We start from the raw sequence: 21,779 nt of genomic DNA on the forward strand, positions 1-21,779 counted from the left end.
TGAAGCCCTCCTTAAGAGGCAATGCTTGTGTTTGTTTATTTTTGTGCCAAGCAGGAAAAGTCCTCTTATGAGGCAATTGGCAGATAAAAGAGATGTGTAATCCATCTCCTGCTACTCAGTGTGTCATCCACTTTGCTCACACCATGTGTTGATGCATTGTGGATATTAACCCAAGATCAGGTTGTGTCAGTCATCTGTGGAGAAGAGTTCCAACTTTCTGAACTCCCACACTTTCATTTGTCTGAAGCTCTCCCAGACCAAGGATAAGAGCTGTGAGGTCTTACCCTCACTTCCCATTTCATCTGCTTCACCCTAACTCTCAATGTTAGGGTTAAGAGCTAACTACACCCGATTCCAGTTGGCTTGTGTTTCACAGCCTAACCTTGTATGAGCCCAATTGATTGCATATAGTGTGTGTGATTGCTTATTGTGCTTGTGTTGTTTGCCTGTGCTGTATAGGATAGCTTGCTCCCTGTGCAAGTTAGGTAGAAACCTTAACCTAGGACCATGATGAATTTGCATGATAACTATTAGGCTCGAGTCAGACTCCCTTCTAGTTTGTCATTTCCCAGTCTCTGGTTAGGTTAGGAGTTCTTTCCCTGTTAAGGGGAACTACGTCGCCCTGATCCTCATACCAGATGAGGTACGCAGGCAGGAGATCGTACGAGGTCTCTCCGGGCACCCTTTTCCTTTTCTCGTGTGTGTTTGCTTGACAGCTAGCAGGCTCGAGTACCAGACTCCCTGTTAGCTTGTTTGTTCAACCTTTTTGTTGCTTTTGACGACTCAGCGTCCGGTTAACCCCTTTTGTGTGTGTTTGGAGTCCGACATAAGTCCAGCGATTGGCAGTTGGTTTCCTGTGTGTGTTTTTGGTTCGGAGTCTGATGTAAGTCCAGCGATTGGCATTCGGTCTCCAGGTTTGCCTGTTTGTGTGGAGTCTGACGTAAGTCCAGCGATTGGCAGTCGGTTTCCTGTGTTGGTTTTGTTTCGGCGTGCGTGAGCCGAACTACGGTAGCTCTGATTATCATTCCAGATAAGATACGTAGGCATAGGATGCGATATCCTAGCGAGCCCGTTCCTCTCTTCTTCCATCTGTGTTTTATTCCAGTGTGTGTGCATTCTTTTGAGCAGTGTTTAGCAACCTTTCTTCTATTCTTTTGAGCGTGGATCCCGTCGAGTACGACGGATGCGTAGGGGTGCTAATACCTTCCCTTCGCATAACCGACTCCCGATCCCATCTCTCTTTGGTCGCGAGACCATGTCTTTTCCAGGTTTACTTCGAGCGTTTCCTTTCCCTCTTTTGGGATAAATAACGCACGGTGACGGCTCTGTTTGTTTTGTTTTTTCCCGCCGGTTGTTTTTCGCGGATGCGACAGTATGCATCCTTCATGCCAAATTCCCAGGGTGCACCCTAGATGATGCCACTGCCCAATCCTGCTAATTAAAGGTTGTATGCCCTTGAGGTGAAATTTCGAACTATGGAGGTGCATGACACTACTGGGCTCGATACCATTGATATGTGCCTAGTTCTAGACCTGGTGGTCCCTCTAAAATTCAAAGTACCCAACTTCGAGGAGTACACAAGTCTTAGTTTCCCAAGGCTCCATTTGGTGATGTTATGTCAAAAAATGGCCTATACCCATGACGATAAGCTGATAATTCACTATTTTCATGACAGTTTGAATGGGGAATCATTGAGTTGGTATATGGATTTAGAAAGAAGATGTATCTAGTCATGAAAGGACTTAGCTAACGCCTTTTCAAAGCAGTATTAATGCAATTTGGGCATGGCTCCCAGTCGCATGCAGTTGCAAAGCTTATCTCAAAAGAATTAAAAAGATTCAAGGTTAATTATAAAATAAGCTTTTTCAAGTTAAAAAAAAATATTATAAAAAATATTTAGAGTATTTAATTGAAATAGAGAGAATAATTTAAAAATAAAGTATCTTATAATAAAGTTTAATGTAGATTTTAGTTCTTTAATTTAATTTAATTTAATGTTTCACCTCAGAAAAAATGTTATATGTTATTCTTTTTAAAAACATTTATGTTAATCTAATTGGTGTTTTTTTGTTAAATTTTGTAAAAAAATGTTAACTAATGTAGATTGGCTATCTAGTTAGATGTATTTATACATGATTTTTTTTATTTTAAAATTTATTATTATAATTGGTTCCTATTGAAACACTTTTGTTCAAAAAAGAAGTAGCCCTAGTTTGGTTCAAAGTTGAGACATGTTATCTAAAGAGCAAAGAGAATACGATCTCCACCTCCACTAACGACAACACCACCACTCTCAACAACCTCCTCACCATTCCATGGTCCGCCTCTCAAACATGCGGGTTGACTTTCTCTGGATATGATGTAAGTTTAAATCATTTCTTTGATTCCAATTTTTCAGTCTCCATGTCTTAGATGAATCCTTGTTAGGATGTTAAGATATTTGCAATTTCACAACCGTTACATTGTGATTTGATCCTTCAATAATGATTTGACATTGTTTCTACTCGTTGCAGGTTAGAGTTGGAAAGAATATATATTTATGCAAAAATGGTAATTTGTGGGCATTATCAAGTAAATTTTGTTTTGATATTTTTTTCATTTAGATATGAAGCAAATAAGGTATCTTTATATTAGTTCCGATGAAATTATGTTTGAAAGTTTTGACTTAATCATAAATATATAACTTTTTTTTTGTAGAGAATAGAAGAAGTTACATAAAAGTTTTGAAGACAACTTATTTGTTGTGTACAGGACAATAAAAGTTCCATATTTCTATTATTAACACATTGAGGTACCCTACCTTGGGGAACTGCTTATTGGAGAAGAGTCATATACTAAATTGCAATATGGGGCCATCATAGGTAATCCAAAGGATGAATTAATACTATATAGATTTTGTTTATATGCATTTGGTTATTGAGTTGTAGTTTTTTATAAACATAATTCAAGTGGCATTGTGAACAACATTTTGCAGTCTCTAGTTTAAGAGTCTTGTGATCCAGAATGTAATGGATATAGATTTGTTTTGGATGATGCTAAGTACCCGACTATATCACCTCTGAATGAGATTGAGGATGGAATTCATTCTCAAGTCACAAAGATTGAGGATGATTTCAAGGTTTTCATTTTTCTTCTCACTTTCTTCTTAATCCCTCGTGTTTGTCATTCATGGCCTCTTTAGTTCGATGATAATGTTGTTGTCAAGACAGTGGTTAATCTCAACTCCAATACCAACTTCAATTTAAGTTTTATATTACTTTCTTATTTGACTTCAATGAACTTCTTATGTTTCGAGTTTAGTATATCAAACTTGTGTCGTCGATGCAGATGAACTTGCCATTTGATCTTCGTCCCAAGATGATCTATGACATTCAAAGACGTCTTACCAAACATCATGTATAACTTTTTTTCTTAACTCTTTTTGGTTGTGGTCATGATTGGAAGTGTCTTAGGGTGGTTACTTATATAATCCAATGTACACTTAAATATTATATTTTGTTAGTTTTGCATTTGGTTCATTGGAGTTGAGATTGGTTGGGTAGTGACAATACTTAATTTTGATGTGGTTGACATCATAAACTATGATGTGGTGCGACCTAGTTAATGAATGATGGCTTCTGTGACTCTGCAATCTTATTTCACTTTCTTTTATCATGGAATCAACTGCCTCAATTCCATTTATTTCTATTATGCCTTTCCCTTTGTTTGGTTGTTGGATATCATGTGTGTGTTTGATTATGTATGAGAACTGATTCCAGAGAGTTACATTTTTTACACATTATTATCGATTTTGCAGGAATTTTTAACCTCCGAAAAAAACCCTGCAATTAAAACAATATATCAGTTTTTTAATACATGTGTTGACTCATATTTGTACCAATTGCTTTGTTGTCATGCCACGTCAGTAAAAGTTAATGATTTTTCATAAAATTTAATGGAAAAGATCAATTCGAATAACAAAAATATTTTTAAGGGACTACCCTATAATATTTTTTAAATAAGGGACTAAAATGAAACATTAAATTAAATTAAGGGATTTCGTGACTAATTATGCTTTATAATAAATATTTCTTTCAAGAGTTGAAATATGGGTCAACATTATTTATTTAGTCCAACTACAAATGTTAGTTGAGTTATCTTACTCACCCTAATATATTTAAAATTAGAATGGATTAATTAATGTTATGTTGATAAAATAAAACCATAATTATCTTAGACCTTTTTTTACTAAAGCAATGTATTTTTTAAGAGATAATATTTGCTAATAAATGATGTAATAATTATAAATAAGGATTATAACTAATTAGGAGTTAGAGTTGGTTAGGTAGTTAGTTAAGTTGGTTAATGTATAATTGTTACCTTGGATTTTTTGACCTAATTATAAATGGCAAGTAACAATAAGTGTGCCATGATGAAAGCTATTGAACATGTCGAAAACTATGTGTCGCATCGCGAAAAATAACCGGCGGGAAAAGACACAGAGTCGCCATCGTGCGTTATTTATCCCAAAGGAGGGAAAGGAAACGCTCGAAGTAAACCTGAAAAAAGGAAAGGAATGGTCTTACGACCAGAGATTGCAAGGTAAGGGAGTCGGTTACGCAAGGGGAAGGTATTAGCACCCCTCACGTCCGTCGTACTCGACGGGATCCACGCTCAAAAGAAAAGAATAAGGTTGCTAATAAACTGCTCAAAGAATGCACACACGGGAATAATAAACAAGGTGAAAGAAGACGGAGGAAGGGGACTCGGCAGGATGTCGCATCCTGGGCCTACGTAGTTTGTCAGAAACAAACATCAAAGTCGACGTAGTTCGGGGAAATGGGGAACGTGCTCGCTAGGATATCGCATCCTATGCATACGTATCTTCTCTAACCAGAGTAAGAATCAGAGCACTCGTAGCTCGGCTAACGCACGCCGAAACAAAAACACTGAAAGGAGACGCTGCGACGTCAAAGCAAACGCAACAGGAAACGGAATGCCAACCAATGGACTTACATCCAACTCCTAACAAACACACGCAAACAGGAAACGGAATGCCAATAGATGGACTTACATCTAACTCCTAACAAACACACACAAAAAGAAGAAGGGTCTCGATTGCAACTGGGGCAAGAGAAAAGGAAGGTCTCAATCGCACCAAGGGCAAGAGAAAAGAATCACACCAAAGGCGAAAACCAGCAAGGATTAAATGTTAGTCGTCAGTCAAACTCGGCAAGACATCGCATCTCGTGCCTACGTATCTCATCTGAACATGAGAATCAGAGTTGCCATAGTTCGGCTAACCTATTTCTGTTTGTTTTGTGTTTTTTAGGTGAACGACGTTACTACGCAATCTACCGGATGCTCGACCTTGGGAGACTTACTCGCCTGTAGTAGAAGGAGTTAACGTGTCCTTAAGAGAAGATAAAGTTTGTTTGTGTTTTAGGAATGCTCATGCAAGAAAGGAAGTCCTAGACGAAGGAACCGTGCTACCTTAATTGACATGCAAACGAGAGACTATACGAAGTCTAGCAAACCTATGGGGATACAATCACACCACGCAAAAATATACAACATGAAATAAACACACCAACAAGGGGCTCAAACATCCAAGGGTAAGGCTTTAGTCAAGGGGTCATATCAACCTCGACAAACAAGTCGGGCTTTAGTCAAGAGGGGTCATATCAACCTCGACAAACAAGCCAACTGGAAGGGTATCTGAGGGCTCTTAACCACTGACATTGACCGTCAGGATGAGCAGATGAAAGGAAATAAGGATAAGACCTCATAGCTCTTAACCCGGGCCTGGGTGAGCTTAAATCAATGAAGACGTGGGGATCCAGAATGAGGGACCCTACTCCACTGGACTGACTCTATATACAAGATCTTGGGTTAGGTTCAAGAGCGTCAGCACGTAGTGCGAGCATAATGAACGACTCAACGACTAACAGGGGACTGACTGCTAGTCCCTTCTATCTGTCAATTGCCTCTTCACTTAGGAGGACCTAAGTAACATGCCTCGACAAGGAGATCTTTAGCACAAATGTAAACAAACACAGTCATTGCCTCTTAAGGAGGACTTCAGCCAAATGCCTGCCAAAAGAAACGACAGGGCTTCCAGACTACATGGAGTTAGAGAGTGATTACCTATGTGGTAAACCAACCACAAGCAAAGCAAAGCTCAAGCAATGAGCTAAAAGCGACTAATGTACATGTACAAAAGCCAAACAGTCAATATTTACATTCAGAAAACCAAAACAGACAACAGAGGAACATCCAACAGTTATACACAAGGTAAGTCTCAAATGCAATCACTCAAGTGAGTTCATCACATCAAGGGACCTACAACACAACAAAGGTCAGTACACAAAGCAAATGACATCTCAAATGATGAGGCCGCACCAATCATTAGTGCTAAATACCTGAAACACAAACACAATCGGTAAGTACAAACCACTAGTGCAAAGACTAGGGTCAAAGGCAAAGCAAATAGTCAAAACAGTAGCCAATATTCCACATGAAGCACATTCAATCAAATAAGAACATGTCATTAAAAGGATTAAACTCAAATCATAAGGCAAGGCCATCACATGAACAAGATAAGGCAAAGGCAAGCAAGGTGGTCACAATTGGACATTCAAATGAGAAAAACCACATTAAAACAGAAATGAATCCAATGATCATGAAATTTTTTATATGAACTCATCATGTTGAACACAAGCATCATGCAAAAAATTAAAATCAGAAGATAACAAATGGCATATGAATGAAAATGCACAAGTATGAGGTCAAGAATGTGACACCAAATGTTGCAACATATGCCCATGTGTGTAAAACAGTGAGATTAAATGGTAAAAATGTCAAACAAAAGCCAAAATATCATGTTACATGTCATGAATGAGCATGTTAAATTTCAAGGCAATTGGACAAACAATGAGCATTTCACAAATCAAATAGCACAACCTGTCACATTTGCATCATGTTCAAATAAGCAAGCTCATTTCAAATTCCAGCAAGGCAAAAATCCAGAAATTAACATCAACAAATAATATACATTCAAACAAACATGTGAGAAAAAATTTGAATTAAATTGGATTAATATGCTATTTTTAGTGATTTTTGCAAATTGATGAAAATAAATGGAAATAATGAAATCAATGTGAAAATGAAAAAGAAATGAAATGGCAAATATGCAAAAGCCAAGAGTTGAACACAGGTTTGTGAGGTAAAGTAGGCACTGGAAAATAAAATGCAGAAGTGTGCTTAGCCAGGTTCGAACTCATGTACATGAGGTCATCATAAGCGCTAGCAAAACAATTAACAATCCAAAATAACACATGCCAGAATCGAACCAAGGACCAAGAGATTGCAAGCGCCCTTACACTAAACGCAGCGTTTGGCATGGCAATTGGAAACAGATGGAAAATCAAAACAGCATTCGCAAGGACTCGAACACAGGACGGCAAGGTTACAAGCGTTCAAACAGTGAACTTTAACGCACGAACCAGAGGCCTTTGGTATTGTGCATGGACGGTGGAACACGGTGGTTTCCACCGTCTTCTTCATTGAGTTCGGCGGAGCAACAACAATAATTTTTCCAGAATCATGCATACCATATATGGATCTAAAGATCTTTCAAAGGAGAACACGAATCTACCATTTGTTAAGCCTAATTCTCAATAACAAGCACGGATCGAGTGAAAACAGTTTGAACATCAAAATTTCAACTCAACATATCTCATTCAATATTCATCCATTTCAAATTCTATTTATATCATGATCATCAGCATTGAAAGTTCTACCTAAACATGGCAATAGAATGAAGAATCATGAGATTCGAAATCCAACCTTCTTGAAGAACAGAATGATGAAACAGTGGATTCAAGCTCCAGCAATGTCCAGATCTTCTCCTCAACTTGTGTATTGAAGCTTTATGCACGAATTATCAGCTGAAAAGCCTTGGATCTTGATTAATTTGAAGCTTTCATGTTCATCTTCATGTACTTGTGCAGCTCGATTCTTCACCAAAACCTTCAATCCAATGCTTGATTTGTACTCAATGATGCTCAATGAACACGATTATGCAAGAAAATTGATGTGTTATGTGAAGAATTTTGAAGTTTCAATTGAGAGAAAATTTGGAGGGAAAACCAATTTCTAGATCTAGAATGTGTTATCTCTTCCAATTCTGTTATGATTAGCCTTTTATACTCCTCCTTAATCATGTTGTAATTAAGTTTAAGCATGGCTAATGAAAAATTAATGAAATATGGGGTGTATGACCAAAAATGCAAAATGAGGGTGCATGGGGATTTTACACGTGAACAGTGCACATGCATGGTTCAAAGTCACTTAAAATCATCCAAAGATCACAATGGCATTGGTATTTTTCATGTATGATCAATAGAATTTGAATTCTCCATTTTCCCTCCAAAATGTTCATGCATGTACAAATGATCATGTGAGTTAATTTCATGCAAGGCAATGATAGATTTGGAAAATATTGGTCACAAGAAGCAATTCGCAAAAAGAGTGACTCAATTTGGAGTTTTGTAGCCAAAGTTATGCCATGTTGAACTTTCATGTACACTTTGCAATCATTTGCTCATAACTTCTCAACCCTTCATCAGATGCTCATGATCTTGGACTTTTTGAAAAGAGGAGAGAAAGATCTTCAACTTTCATGTTCAACGAAAATTCATTTGAAGCTTCTTTGATGTTGGAAAGTCAAGTTGAATGTGGTCCAAAAACTTGCCATTTTTGGAAACTTGAAATTACAGGTCACTTTCCATTTTTGGAAACTTTTGATCTGGCTTCAAATTCTTCAAGGTATGTGTTTGACATGATGAATAAGCCTCTTTAGGACATGAATGAAGTGTCTCAAACCATTTCTCCACCTTAAAGCCCTCAGTTGACTGCACAGTTGACTTGTATGGGCCTCAGATGACCTGAAAATGCACTGATGACTTTGGACCTCTACCACTTGGTAAAGTTGCTGCAAAATGAACCTTGGCTCATATAAGCTCTTTAGAATAATCATGTGGCCTTCATCTCAAGGAAATACTTGCTCTTTTGCACTGAGGAATTCTCTTGATGCCAGTGTTGACTGCCAAGATGCAATGCAATATGTAATGTTAAAATGACCTAAAAAATGAAATGAATGCCTGAATGGGGGGTGCAAATTTGAGGTGCTACACTATGCATGTGGCAAGTGTGGTGGAAGCAGCTGAAGGTCGAGGAGTGTTGGTAGCATCTTTGGACTTAGTGAAAATTTCAAATGCTCTAAGTTGGTTATTTGGCTTGATTGGAAGAGCAGGAATTGGATTAGAACAGTTGGTTACTCAAGAATACGTGGAGGCTCGTCGAAGATAACGACTATATGGAATTAAAATGTGTCGTGATTTATTTAATCAACCGTTTTTAGGTAGTTATTTTATATTAGTATATAAGGGGACTCCGTTTTACATTATAGGGGTCCGCAATTGTAGTCATATTTATACATACTCAAAGTATCTGTGTAATTGAGAAATGAGTGAATAAAATGTACGTACGTGTTCCATATTTATAAATTCCAAGCACTTTTACATTCAAGCCTTTTTCTGCATTCATTTACATTTCGATCATTTATCATTTTATCTTCATTTTTACATTTTGATTTTAGTTATCTTTATCTCCAATAACCTAGAGTCACCCAGTGACTTCTACGCCTATTATGGCAATAGAGGCTAGGACTTTCGCCATAAGTTTCACAATGCCCATGTTGGGACGTGGACAACCTTATGGGATGCCAACATCTATGATGGCAAACCTACAAACTGATCCTGCAACATTTGTTGATAGTGCTGCAAATACGTATTCGCCAATCTTGGCGTCTCGATCAGCCATAGGTAACCACAATTGAACCATGCCACCCCATATGGGAATGGGGTTTGGTTCCCAAGCAATGGCAACGTTCACAACGAATTATGTAATGGCAATGAGACAACATATGGATGAGAGGAACCATGACATGTTAAATACTCTTACCCAATAAATGGGTATGATATCCAACACATTGATTCAAAATACGAATCAGAGTTACCAATAGTTGGATACTCAAATGAATCAAATTTCTGATTTTTTTGGAGCTCCCCTAGTGCAAGTTTGACCTATTATACAACCCTAAATCGTTAGGCAGGTTCAAAACGAAGGGCCATTTTTTGAGGAAAATACCGTAAATAAGAGGTAACAAGTGGTGCTCTAGATGGTCAAACAAGATATACCTAGGGAAGTAGAGTGTCCACTTGTCATGATGGTTAATCGAAACCAAGACGCTGATCAGGTCGTTAATCAGGTTCGATAAGGGAATATCTTAGAAGAGAATAACCTGAAAACCATTATCGAAAGGATAATGGCTCAAAATGGGGGTAAACATAGGCCTGCAAAGGCCAATTACACATGTCCTCTATTAGAGTACGTGTTGCAGACTGGACTGCCAAGGGGATGGAAAATCCCTAAGTTTAGAAAGTTTGTTGGCGACACTAATGAGTTTACTGTCGAACATATTGCCCGATATCTGACCGAGTCTACTTTCTTAGTTCTCTTACAAAAAATGTCTTTACATGGTTTACGACCCTTCCTGCCCATTAAATCAATGATTGGACTCGATTAGAAAGATTGTTCCATGAGCAGTTTTACATGGGGCAATCCAAGATTAGCCTTAAGGAATTATTGAGTGTGAAGTGAAGGTTTGTTGAAACAACCGATGATTACTTGAATCGATTCCGTCTATTGAAAAGGAGGTGCTTTGCCTAAGTGCCTAAACATGAGCTAGTCGAGATGGTTACTGGGGGATGAGATTACTATATCAAAAAGAAGCTAGATACATAGTGTCATACGGTGAACTGACTTCGGTGTTTTTGCTTTGGAAAGCAAATGTCGCGGATAGCAAGAGTCGCCACCGACTTTTCTTTTATCCCATAAGGAAAGGTGGAAAAGAACAGGAAAGACCTTAATTAGATTTTGGGTTCGGGAGGTACATTATACAAAGGGAAGGTGTTAGCACCCTTTGTATCCATGGTTATCCATGGGCTCTTAATTGCTGGATCACTTATGTTTGTCTGAAAAAAGTGTTTGTGAATTGCTTAAAAATATTTTGAAAAGAGAGTTTAACTTTGTAATGGTTCTTGTACGAATGTATACAAAGTATTTATCTCGTTTAATTTTGAAAGCGGTTTAGAAAAATATAACTTGGCAATGATTCTAGTACGAATATATACCAAGTGGTGATTTTCTAGTATTCGCAAAGTGTGAGGTATGAAAAATGTTTTAGGTTATGAGCCAGCAATTAAGAGTTATACCTACCCAAGGCCTTTATGGGCATTTCCTATCCTTATGAGGGTAAAACTGTCCTTACTATTGAGAAGTAAGTAGTTTTATCCCCTGGATGTAAAAGGGTCATCGTAGGGTCATTGATTGGTCATTGAAGGCAACATTTGTAAGGATACCTTAGCATTCGAAGGGACGATCATCATTTAACCGTAGGCTACAACGACGGGTCACCGAGGGACAAAAATCATATATTCGCAGGCAACATCCGAGGGATGATGATTTATTTTATAGGGACATGATGATTTAATCGAAGGGTCTTTGCTAAGTGTATCCCCATATTCGCGGGACATGACCGTAATACCGTAATACCGTAAGGCAACAAAGAGAGGTCCGAGATCACATATTCAAAGGCAATATTTTATAATCAATTAGGTAGTTGTAATCAATTAGGTAATTCGGTCCACATTATAATCAATTAGGTAATTAGGGTGAATCTCCCCAAGGGTATCCCACAAATAAAGTGGAATACCTAGCAAGTTACCTTCTCCGGGAGTATGTGAACCCTTACAAAATTCAGCAAACAGGTCAGAATACCAAATCAGGATGCAATCAAGAGTTGCACCAAATAAAAGGCATCACAACAGAAATAGTGTCAGGTAAATAATGCATGATTACAATAAAACATGTCAGCTAAGCAAAAATCAGAACAAAAAAAATCAGCGACTGTCATGTTCGCTGCTGCCTCGCCTAGCGAGGGCTTGGCGAACACTCGCTACATGTTCGCTTAGCGATGTACTAGCGAACGACTGCGGGTTTTGAATTTTAGAACAGTACGATTCCAGCAAGCTTCACACCCTATGGCATCCATCACATAAATTACATGGTTAAACGTTCAATATATTCATACATACTTAAATTCACATGCAAAACTTAAGATATTTTTATAAATTCAATCATAATGCCACATGCAAATTAAGAACATAAAGCGGTAATAGTAATGCAAACCTGTTTGCAATTGAATTGTAACCTTGAATTGGTAAGTCACTCTTAGGGTTGGCGCCGGATTGAGTTGGACGGAGATAACCTCGGTGCAGATGAGTTTCCTTCAGGGTTTCCTTTAGGGTTGCTCTGAATTCTCTGGGTTAGCCTCCAGGGTTTGCTGTCTGTGGGTGTTTTTGTTTCTCCGTTTTCGTCCTTCCTTCTGACTGAAGTTCTGGTATTTATAATGCTTTTTGTGTGACCTAATGGGCTCAGAATGAAGCCCAAAATTTCTGGTATTCGCAAGCTTCGCTAGGCGAGTGGTGTAGCGAAGGGTTCGCTAGGCGAAGGATTTTGCTCGCCTAGCGAGCAAGCCATTTTAAGCCATTTTCTGGATTTGGGCCACCTGTGTGCTGGGTCTTTGTTCCTGTAAGACCAATGCCTTGAAAAATAAGTTGGAGTGCCTTAAAAAATGCCTTGTAATATTAACGGGCAAATTTTGGGGTATGACACATAGTATCTTAGAGATATGGCCTAGTTGACAGATAGGGTTCGACAGGTCGAAAGACTAAAGGCTGAGAAAGCTAGAGCGAACAAGGGTAAGAAGGAATGTGTAGCTTATGTCGATTTGGAAGACAACGACTTGGCATCAGATGTCGAATACAACCATGTCAAAGAGATGGAGGTTGATGTGGCTAAATTAAAACCAGAGCCCTCGTATGTGTGTAAGTTGCTTATGCCTACAAATGGAAAGAACCCTTATGAGCCTCAGAAAAATGATAAATTACTCAAGAGGGCCTATACTTTTGATGTAACCAAATGTGATGAAATATTTGCCTTGTTGGTTGCAGATGGTCAAGTACTAGTGCCACCATGCGCAAAAGTACCACCATTAGAACAAAGGAAGAAACAAGGTTTTTGTAAATATCATAATTTTTAGGGCATAAAACCTCACAGTGTTTTCTTTTAAGGAATCTTGTTCAGAACGCATCGGATGAAGGCAGGTTGAAGTTTTCCAAAAGAAAAACTCAAATGAAGATTGACTCTGACCTGTTACAAGTCAGAGACGCCAGCTATGTAGAGCTTGTTGCGATCAATATGGTCGAAATTACTGAGGATTTCGACATGGATGAATTTGAGGATAGTGAAACCCGGATTAAAGTTGTGTATCCAGAGGCTGGGAAAGGGCTAGTGGAATTTCTCCACAGGTGCAAAGCTGAAGAATCAGAGGTAGTGATGTGTCCTCAATGTAGTGTTGTATTTGATAAGAAAGCCGCAAAGAAATTCAAATATGTCCAGCCGGCAAAAAGCAGGAGAATTGAAGGAAGAATAGGCCCCGATTTTATTTCGATAAGATAGGGATTCCCTAGAAGAAGGAACAGGTCCCTGCTCAGCAGAAAACTATACCTAAAACTTATATACCTACGTCCAAGGCTCCCCAGCAAAGGTGGACAAAACCTTATGGAAAGGAGAAGACTATAAATTCTAAATGGGTAAAGTTTTAGATGGGTCGAGGTTCCTCGTTGACTTATCGAGAGAACTTTCAGGCGCCGAAGAGGCGGTCATACGGGTCTAGTAACTACAAAGGCAAAAACCCTATGTCAAGGTCACAATGGAGAAGGTTCCAGAGAAAGAAGAAAGCTGAGAGGGAGGCGCCAGAGTCAAGCAACCATAAACATCATCAAATTTGAACAAATGAACAGGTGAAGAAACCAGTGGGGAGGAAATTATTTTCTCCTAAGACAACTCACTCGAAGGAAAAGGTGAAAAAGGATTTATCATCGAAAGAAGACGAATTGGTAACAAATGATTTTGACTCTAGTTCGGAAGATGATTTTGAAGTGATGTGCAACATGGTCTCCGTACTTCCTAGGGAGTACGATTGTGTGTCAGAGGTTGCTAAGCTTGAAGATTGTGAGGAATAGGAGATGGTGAGATACAAGTCAGTATATTACTTTGTGATGAACTATGGTTGTATCGAGGAACAAAATTCCTTTTTTGAGAGGCCCCATGAGGGGATGAAAAGTCATATGAAGCCCATGTTTATAAGGGCGGAGATGGAAAAGACGACGGTGAACAAGATTTCGGTGGATGGCAGGGCAATTGTGAATTTAATGCCCCACTTCTTGTTGGAAAAAATTGGGAAGTTCGATACAGACTTGAGGCCCCATAACATGGTGCTTTCAAACTACGAAGGAAAGACAGGTCAAACTATGGGAGTTATTCAAGTAGATGTAACAATGGGATCTATAACTCGATCCACAGTTTTTATGGTCATAGCATCGAGGGCTAGCTACAATCACAAAGCATACTAAAAAAACATACACCCCACAAAATCAAGGCTCTTGATACCACTTTTTAGGAAAAATCAAAGCAAAGCATAGAGAAAAAAAAGGAACATAATCACAACATAAGAACATAACGTGGAAACTTCAAAACCGGAGAAAAAATCACGGTCATTGTCAATAGACGACCAGAGAGTAATACTATGTAAAAATTGTTACAACACATAATATACCCTCAACTAACTCATGCCCCCAGTACACTCACACCCTTCAAAACAAATATTTAACTACATCTTACAACACTTTATTACAAGAGTATAAGAGAACAAAGAAAGTCAAATACAAGCTTAAAGTGCTTTTGACTGGTGCATCTTGGAATGAAGAACTTAAATCCTACATATAGCTTCAGACTCCCTCTTCCTTCATGAAACTTAGCGATGTGAGACTTCAAAGAACGTGTATCCTATATATAACCTTGAGCTCTCTCTTCATTCATAAAACTAAGCGATGTCGGACTTCTTCAACATGTATATTTTCAACCAACCCCAACACCCTGACCTTATCCACCATATTGATCTTCTCTGCTTGTATTGGACGTGAAGTCATCGATGCTTCACCCTTCAATAATTCAATACACTTCTCTTGAGTTAAAACTACTTGCATCTTCACTTTCCATAATCGAAAATCGTTGTCTTTGCAAAATTTCTCGAAATTCTATTTATAACCCATGGTACTCACTTGTAAACAACATCCCTTTTCCCCATGGTGAGCGTCACTTGTTGTGAACAATTTCAATCAATTTATTAATAACTTCAAATACATTAAAAAAATTGATGTGTGAGACAAAAATAATGACAATCAAAATATATTGACTCAAGCAACACACTAACCTATCAAGGGTGAAGAAAAATACACCACATAGAAAGATTAAAGACAAGTATAAAAAAAACTTGATTACCTAATTCAACTAAACTAATTTACTTTACGGAAAAAACAATTTGTGTAAAAAGTATTTCTAAAAGTAAAGTGTTAAAAATAAATTTAATTCCAAATATATAAGTTTTTTTTAAAAAAAAGGTAAAATTACATCGTAAGTTATTTTTTTTAATAGATTTGTTCTTTAAGTTTTTTTTAATAATTTGATACTTTATGATGATTTCTACATCATTTTTCTTATATTTTAAATATTAAAAATGTGTGATTGTTGTATTTATGAATTGCATTTCATCATTTTCATACCATTCAAAATAATTGCATCCACAATTAACATTTTTTCTATGTTTAAAAAGTTAAAGAACGAAGTTGTTAAAAAAAAAAACTTAAATGATCAATTTATTAAATTTTGAAAAAAAAACAATTGGTAAGTTTCAACAAGTTCAACTTGTTTTAAATCAATACATTATGAAAAAAAATAATTTTTTATATTATTTTTCAATTATTTTTGTATTTAATAAAATTCACCTTAGACCAGACACTTACACTCATTCGTCTCTTATCACACGCCTAATTGAACTTTTTCACACACACTTTATTAAAGTTACTTTAGAACTATTTTTTGAAACAATTAGATAATATATTTTTATAAGATTTTTAGCTATAAAAGTGTTAAATATATTTTTTTCCTTGTAAAATTATGAACTTCATTTTTTCTGTCTAAATAATTTTCTTTCCATTTTTTTAATTCATACTAAATTATCATAAAAGAAATTGTAGTCTTTTCTAAAGATAACTCCAAATACATTTTTAATGATTTGAAACATCATAAAAACTTTTTCCACAAAACTTAATAACTTTTTAAACTTTGAATTGATTAAATATAAATTTTTTAGATATTAAATACTCAAAATAAAAAAAATATTGATTTAGAAATCAATATATGAACATTAGATATTCTTATTCGCACAATTACAAAGACTATTTCCTTGAGTTAAATATGACCATAATGAATGAAAAAACTCTCGCTCAAGAGAACACTATTGTATGTTCAGAGATTCAAACCCAAAACATCTGAATAAATTGGAAAAGTTGATATAAAAAAAGTTGGAAAAGATCCCTTCACATCTAATCCAAGTACTTTTGTGTATAAATATTTAATTTTTAAATGGATTATTTGGTAATATTTTAAATATATATTCAAAAAACTGTCATACCCCAAAATTCATCGTACCCTTCACACAATCATATAGGTCACTAACCCCAAACATTTGCATATCATATTCGTTCACTCATTCCATTTGAATAAGTATAGTTCGACACAAGGATGCATATGACTCAGGTTCATGGCTCGTACTGGTACCTGGTGGATACCAAGACTCATTGATCATCAGAGTTTGGCATATATCTTGTTAACCATGTATCCAGTTGGTTTCATACCTCACTACACTCTTAGGTCCATGCTCATTCAAAGACCAGACATTGATTCTTGGTTACATATTTCTAATGTATGATTCATTGATACGTTCATCCGTTCATTTCCTTCAACCGTGGTTTAATTTGATTTATTGGTTCATTACATGTTGTTACTTTCATCATTGTGTTTTGATCTTCTTTTTTCAAATTAATCCTTTTTCAATTGATTTTAGCTTCAAGATGGTTTTAACTTCAAATTAATTGTTGAAGTTCAAATTGATTTTGGAGAATAAAATCGACTTTAGAAATGTATATTAATGTTGGATATCATTTCATCATTTTTGGTCAGAATTGATCTTTTGATGGTTCAAATTGATTATGGAAGTTCAAATCGACTTTGATGATTCAAATTAATCTTTGATGATCCAAATTGATTTTTGATGATTCAATTGGATTTTAATAATTCAAATTTATCTTAGAATTCAATTAATCTTTAGAATTTTCTTGATGGGCCATGGTTGTTAAAGATATATAAACCCATCCATTCATTGTTTAGCCCATATCCATTTGCATTTTAATCCAACCCAATCCCCATTTTATATTTTATCCAATCCAAATCTAAATCCAATTTTTAAATATTCATTTAAATACATTCTATTCCATAATAATTACCCATTTACAAACCAAATTAACCAATCCAATTTTAACTATCCAAGTTAGTTCATCCATAAATCAATTGTCCATAAAAAAATTCAAATCCACACATATCCACCAAAATCCAAAACCATTTAGTCCACTATTCAAATTAGACAGAAAAGTAGCAGCGAACTACAACAATGGCAAGTTGCTACAGCTGAAAGCACAAAACGCAAAGAAGCTGCTATATACCAAAAATCCAACGACAGCTACCAGCCATACCAAACGCTAAGCCAAACGAGCTGCACCAAAGTAAAACCCAAAAACGGCAACAATCCCACATGAGCTGTAGCGAAACGCAACATTCAAATTCATAGCAAGGAAACGCAACTCAAAGCCAAAGTTAAAGCCACATGTTGCAGTGGCAACTACAAACCAGATGCAAGTGAAACGTACAACACTCCAAGCTTCCATCCAAACACCGCAGCCAACAGTAAAAATGCGGTAAAGCACAAGCCGACAGCAAAACGACATAACGTTCAAGGTAACACGCTAAGCTGCAAAGCCAAATAACTTGAACGCACGCAAGCAACACTGCAACAACAAACAAAAATGCAGCAATTAAATGCAGCTGCTACATCAAAGCGAAACGCAGCCACGCAACAAGCAAAAGCGAAATGCGCAGTAAATGAAAAGCATGAAATCCAAGCACGATACGCATAATCACCTACAAACGGCAACAGCCAAAATGCACGTGCCAACAGCAATTGAAACGCAACTGTAAATCAAGAAACGCAGATTATGATTCATTGAAATTGGAGCTCGCCATTTTTTCTTTTCAGAATTCTTCTTCTTCATCCGTCATCGCTTTCTCCATAACCGTTCCTCACACAACCTCCATAACCGTTTTCTCAACCTTCACGCTTCCATCTCCCTCATCTTGTCTCATCATCACACGCCAAACCTGCATAAGATTGCAATTCAGCAGCTCACAACAGAAAAGAATCTACAACTCGATTCATCACGAAACCGAACAACGGCAACGCCAAGTTTTCGTCGAAACAGTTGGGGAATCCACTCGACGCACACCTATCTGACTCCACCTCCGCGTAACACAGAAAACGCGAATTCGATTACAGTTGCCTCTCGTTCTTCATCTACGGTGCATTTTCAATCATATTGCCTCTTGTTCTTCATCTAAGGCGCGTTTCTGATCACATTGCCTCTCGTTCTTCATCGGCGGTGCAGTTCTAATCGAAAGTCGATTCAAGGTTTCCGCGAACGTGCGATACTGATTGAAGGTGATCTTCCTTCCTCGTCGTTGACGCATTGGCGGTGATGCGAGACTGACGCGACCGCACGGTACCGATTGAAGGTGAATCCTCACGTTCGTTCATTCCGAGGAGTTTTGAAAGGTACTTTCTGAAAGGACTTTGTGAAACCAAATCATGTTGTTGAGACTTGGGCCTTTGGCCCAAGCAGTTCATGACCATTAATAACTACACCTCCATATTTCTCTCTTAACCATGTGTTTAGCCATTTTTGTTGATTAGGATTGTTAGAACTTGAATAGGAATTATAATTATAATTTGGATTTATAATTCTGGATAATTAGGTTTTAAGAGTATAATTAGTATCACTTTAGAAAAGTAGGATATTAACTTGATAATAATTAGGATAAATTTAGTTATGTAGGATCTTAGAATATTAGTTAGGTATAGTTTAGGATAATTGTTTTAATTTTTTAGAATTTAAATGTTGGTAATTGTTTTAGAATTTGATAATTGTTTTAGAATTTCATTTTGATAATTGTTTAATTGTAGAATTGGATAATTGTTTCTATTTTAGAATTTTACTTGATACTAATTTTTGTGATTTGTTTTGAATTCTAGAGTTTCACTTTGATAGTTCTTTAATTCTAGAATTTAACTTTTGATAATTGTTTACATTAGAATTTTATTAGATCTAATATTGATTTTAATTCTCTTATAACTTTTCTTTTGATTTTGATTAATCCTAACACCTAACATCTAACATTTAATTTTCGCATTCTAACTTCTAACTTTTACAATTCCGCTTCTCACATTTATTTTTGTCATTTACTTATTTTGCTTTATATTCCATATTGTACATCTCATCTTAAAATGAACCTAAAAATGGATAAGATTTAAAAAATACAAAAAAATAAGATAATTCCCAAGCATGTAATGGACATTGGAATGGACTTAAAGATTGTTGTTAGGACCCTTGCAAGAGGCATTGGACAAATATTCAACCCAAACATGGAAGGAGCATTCAAGACTCAAGAACTTGTAATCTTTTATGTGCTTTCTAGTTTAGGGCACTATGGACACACACAACTTTTCCTTGGGCTACTTGACAATGAGACATTTTATTTCCTGCACTCCCTTGTACTTTATATGTAACCCATTCCCCTTTCTGATGTATGATTTTACTTTCTTTGTCTTTTATTGCTTGATAGCATTCCCTTAGGCATTAGGAGCGATCACCATTTCGTAACCGATAATCAAACCCTTGATCAAACGTCAAGCGGTCTTTTTCAAATCAAACTCAATAAGCAAACCCTTGATCCAACGTCAAGCGGCTTTTTCCAAATCAAACTCAAAAAACGATAAATACGATTACGATTGCACGCCACAAGCCTTAAGTGGTAAAGAAGGGATGGGAATGGAGCTTTCCTACACTTATTCTGAATGCTTCGAACACAAGACATTTGGCTTGGTAGTTCAAGGTGTTCACCTTTATCCATAGTCTTTAGTGCAATCCGAAATCAATAACACATTTCTCAAAACCTAAAAACAATCCAACGCATTCAAACCTTTTGTTTGAGCCCTAGGGCGACAACATCGAAAACCCTTCTTCAAGGTAATAAAATCAACAAAACAAACAAACATTTTAAACCCATGAACTACGGGGCTCTGATTTCTCACTTCAACAAGTGGGCATATGTAGGCACAAGGACCCAATCCTTGGCGAGCACACTAATTTAAAATCTACCTCCACTTCGCAAACCTTTGGTAAGAAAACATTCGATAAACAACATCCACTTAAGCGCAAACATCCTAGATGGTTCTCATGGAGTACCATGGATGTGAGGGGTGTTAATACCTTCCCCTTGCATAATCGACTTTCGAACCTGTTCATGGTTGCGATGACCATTCTTTGGGGTTTTTTTCGATATTTTCCCTTTCCTTTGGAATAAATAAAAATCGGTGGTGACTCTGTATTTTTCGCGTAACGACAAAAGTCATTTTAAAATATTTGTTTTTTTTAAACAATTTAAAAAATATAAATTGACTAAAGTGTTGAATTGTAATCCTTGTGTCGAAGCAGGTTGCTCGATAGAGTAAGGAAGTGTCAAACCACCTATGCCTATTTTAGTAGTGTTAGCGATTTTGAGCTTTTATAGTTTTGGGCATTGGCTTGAGGTCCAAGTTAACCTAAATCTATAAATAGAGGGAGTAACCCTTATTTTGGAACAAAGGTGAATAGAGTATTCACAACACTTGTAATTCACAGTATTTTGCAGTTGCAAAGTGAATAAGAAGTTTTCCACAGTTTGTGGGCAGAGAGAAACTCTGCATAATTTTATTACTCTTCTCCTTCATCGTTCTTTACTTTCTTTATTTCTCCATTGTTCTTCTCTTTTCGTTGTTATTGTGTGAGTGATAACAATCTTGTTCATCAAGGTTGATTGAAATTATCCATAGGTTTTGGGGGATTTCCAACATCTGGTATCAAGAGCTCCGGTTAAATGATTCGTGGGAAGAAAATCACCATGGCAACGAATCATCCAAACGGGCATTTTCCAGCAAATCTTTCGATTCTCAAGAACAACAATTATGAGAATTGGTGCAAGCAGATAAAAGTTGTGTACTGTTATCAAGATCTTTGGGATCTTGTGAAGGAAGGAGTAGAAACGCTTGCAGAAGCCACGACTGATCAAGAAAGGGATGCATATAAAGAATTGAAGAAGAAAGATTATAAAGCTCTCTTTATAATCCATCAATGTGTTGATGCAGATAACTTTGAAAAGGTTAGTGATGCAGAGTCAGCGAAAGAAGCATGGCAAATTCTGGGAAATCGTTTGGAGGCGCGGAGAAGGTGAAATAGGTGAGGTTACAAACTCACAAAAGAACGTATGAATTGCTTCAGATGGAAGACAATGAAAGCATAACTGATTTCTTCACCAAGGTTACAAAACTGGTGAATCAAATCAAG

The 21,779-nt window shown here is 36.8% G+C and overlaps 1 long non-coding RNA gene across 2 annotated transcripts; it reads right to left on the bottom strand.

The window, feature by feature from the left end:
• Nucleotides 1-17,621: 17,621 nt before the first annotated feature.
• Nucleotides 17,622-18,969, bottom strand: LOC127074051 (uncharacterized). 2 transcript variants are annotated; one of them, XR_007785920.1, is made up of 3 exons: nucleotides 18,265-18,963; nucleotides 17,974-18,131; nucleotides 17,622-17,839 (listed from the first exon to the last, which is right to left on the bottom strand). It is a non-coding gene; the product is annotated as an uncharacterized LOC127074051 (long non-coding RNA). The 2 variants fall into 2 exon arrangements; XR_007785919.1 differs by having other exon boundaries at nucleotides 17,622-18,131; nucleotides 18,265-18,969.
• Nucleotides 18,970-21,779: the final 2,810 nt, after the last annotated feature.

This window comes from Lathyrus oleraceus, chromosome 4 (assembly GCF_024323335.1).
Source record: "Lathyrus oleraceus cultivar Zhongwan6 chromosome 4, CAAS_Psat_ZW6_1.0, whole genome shotgun sequence".
NCBI lineage: Eukaryota > Viridiplantae > Streptophyta > Magnoliopsida > Fabales > Fabaceae > Lathyrus > Lathyrus oleraceus.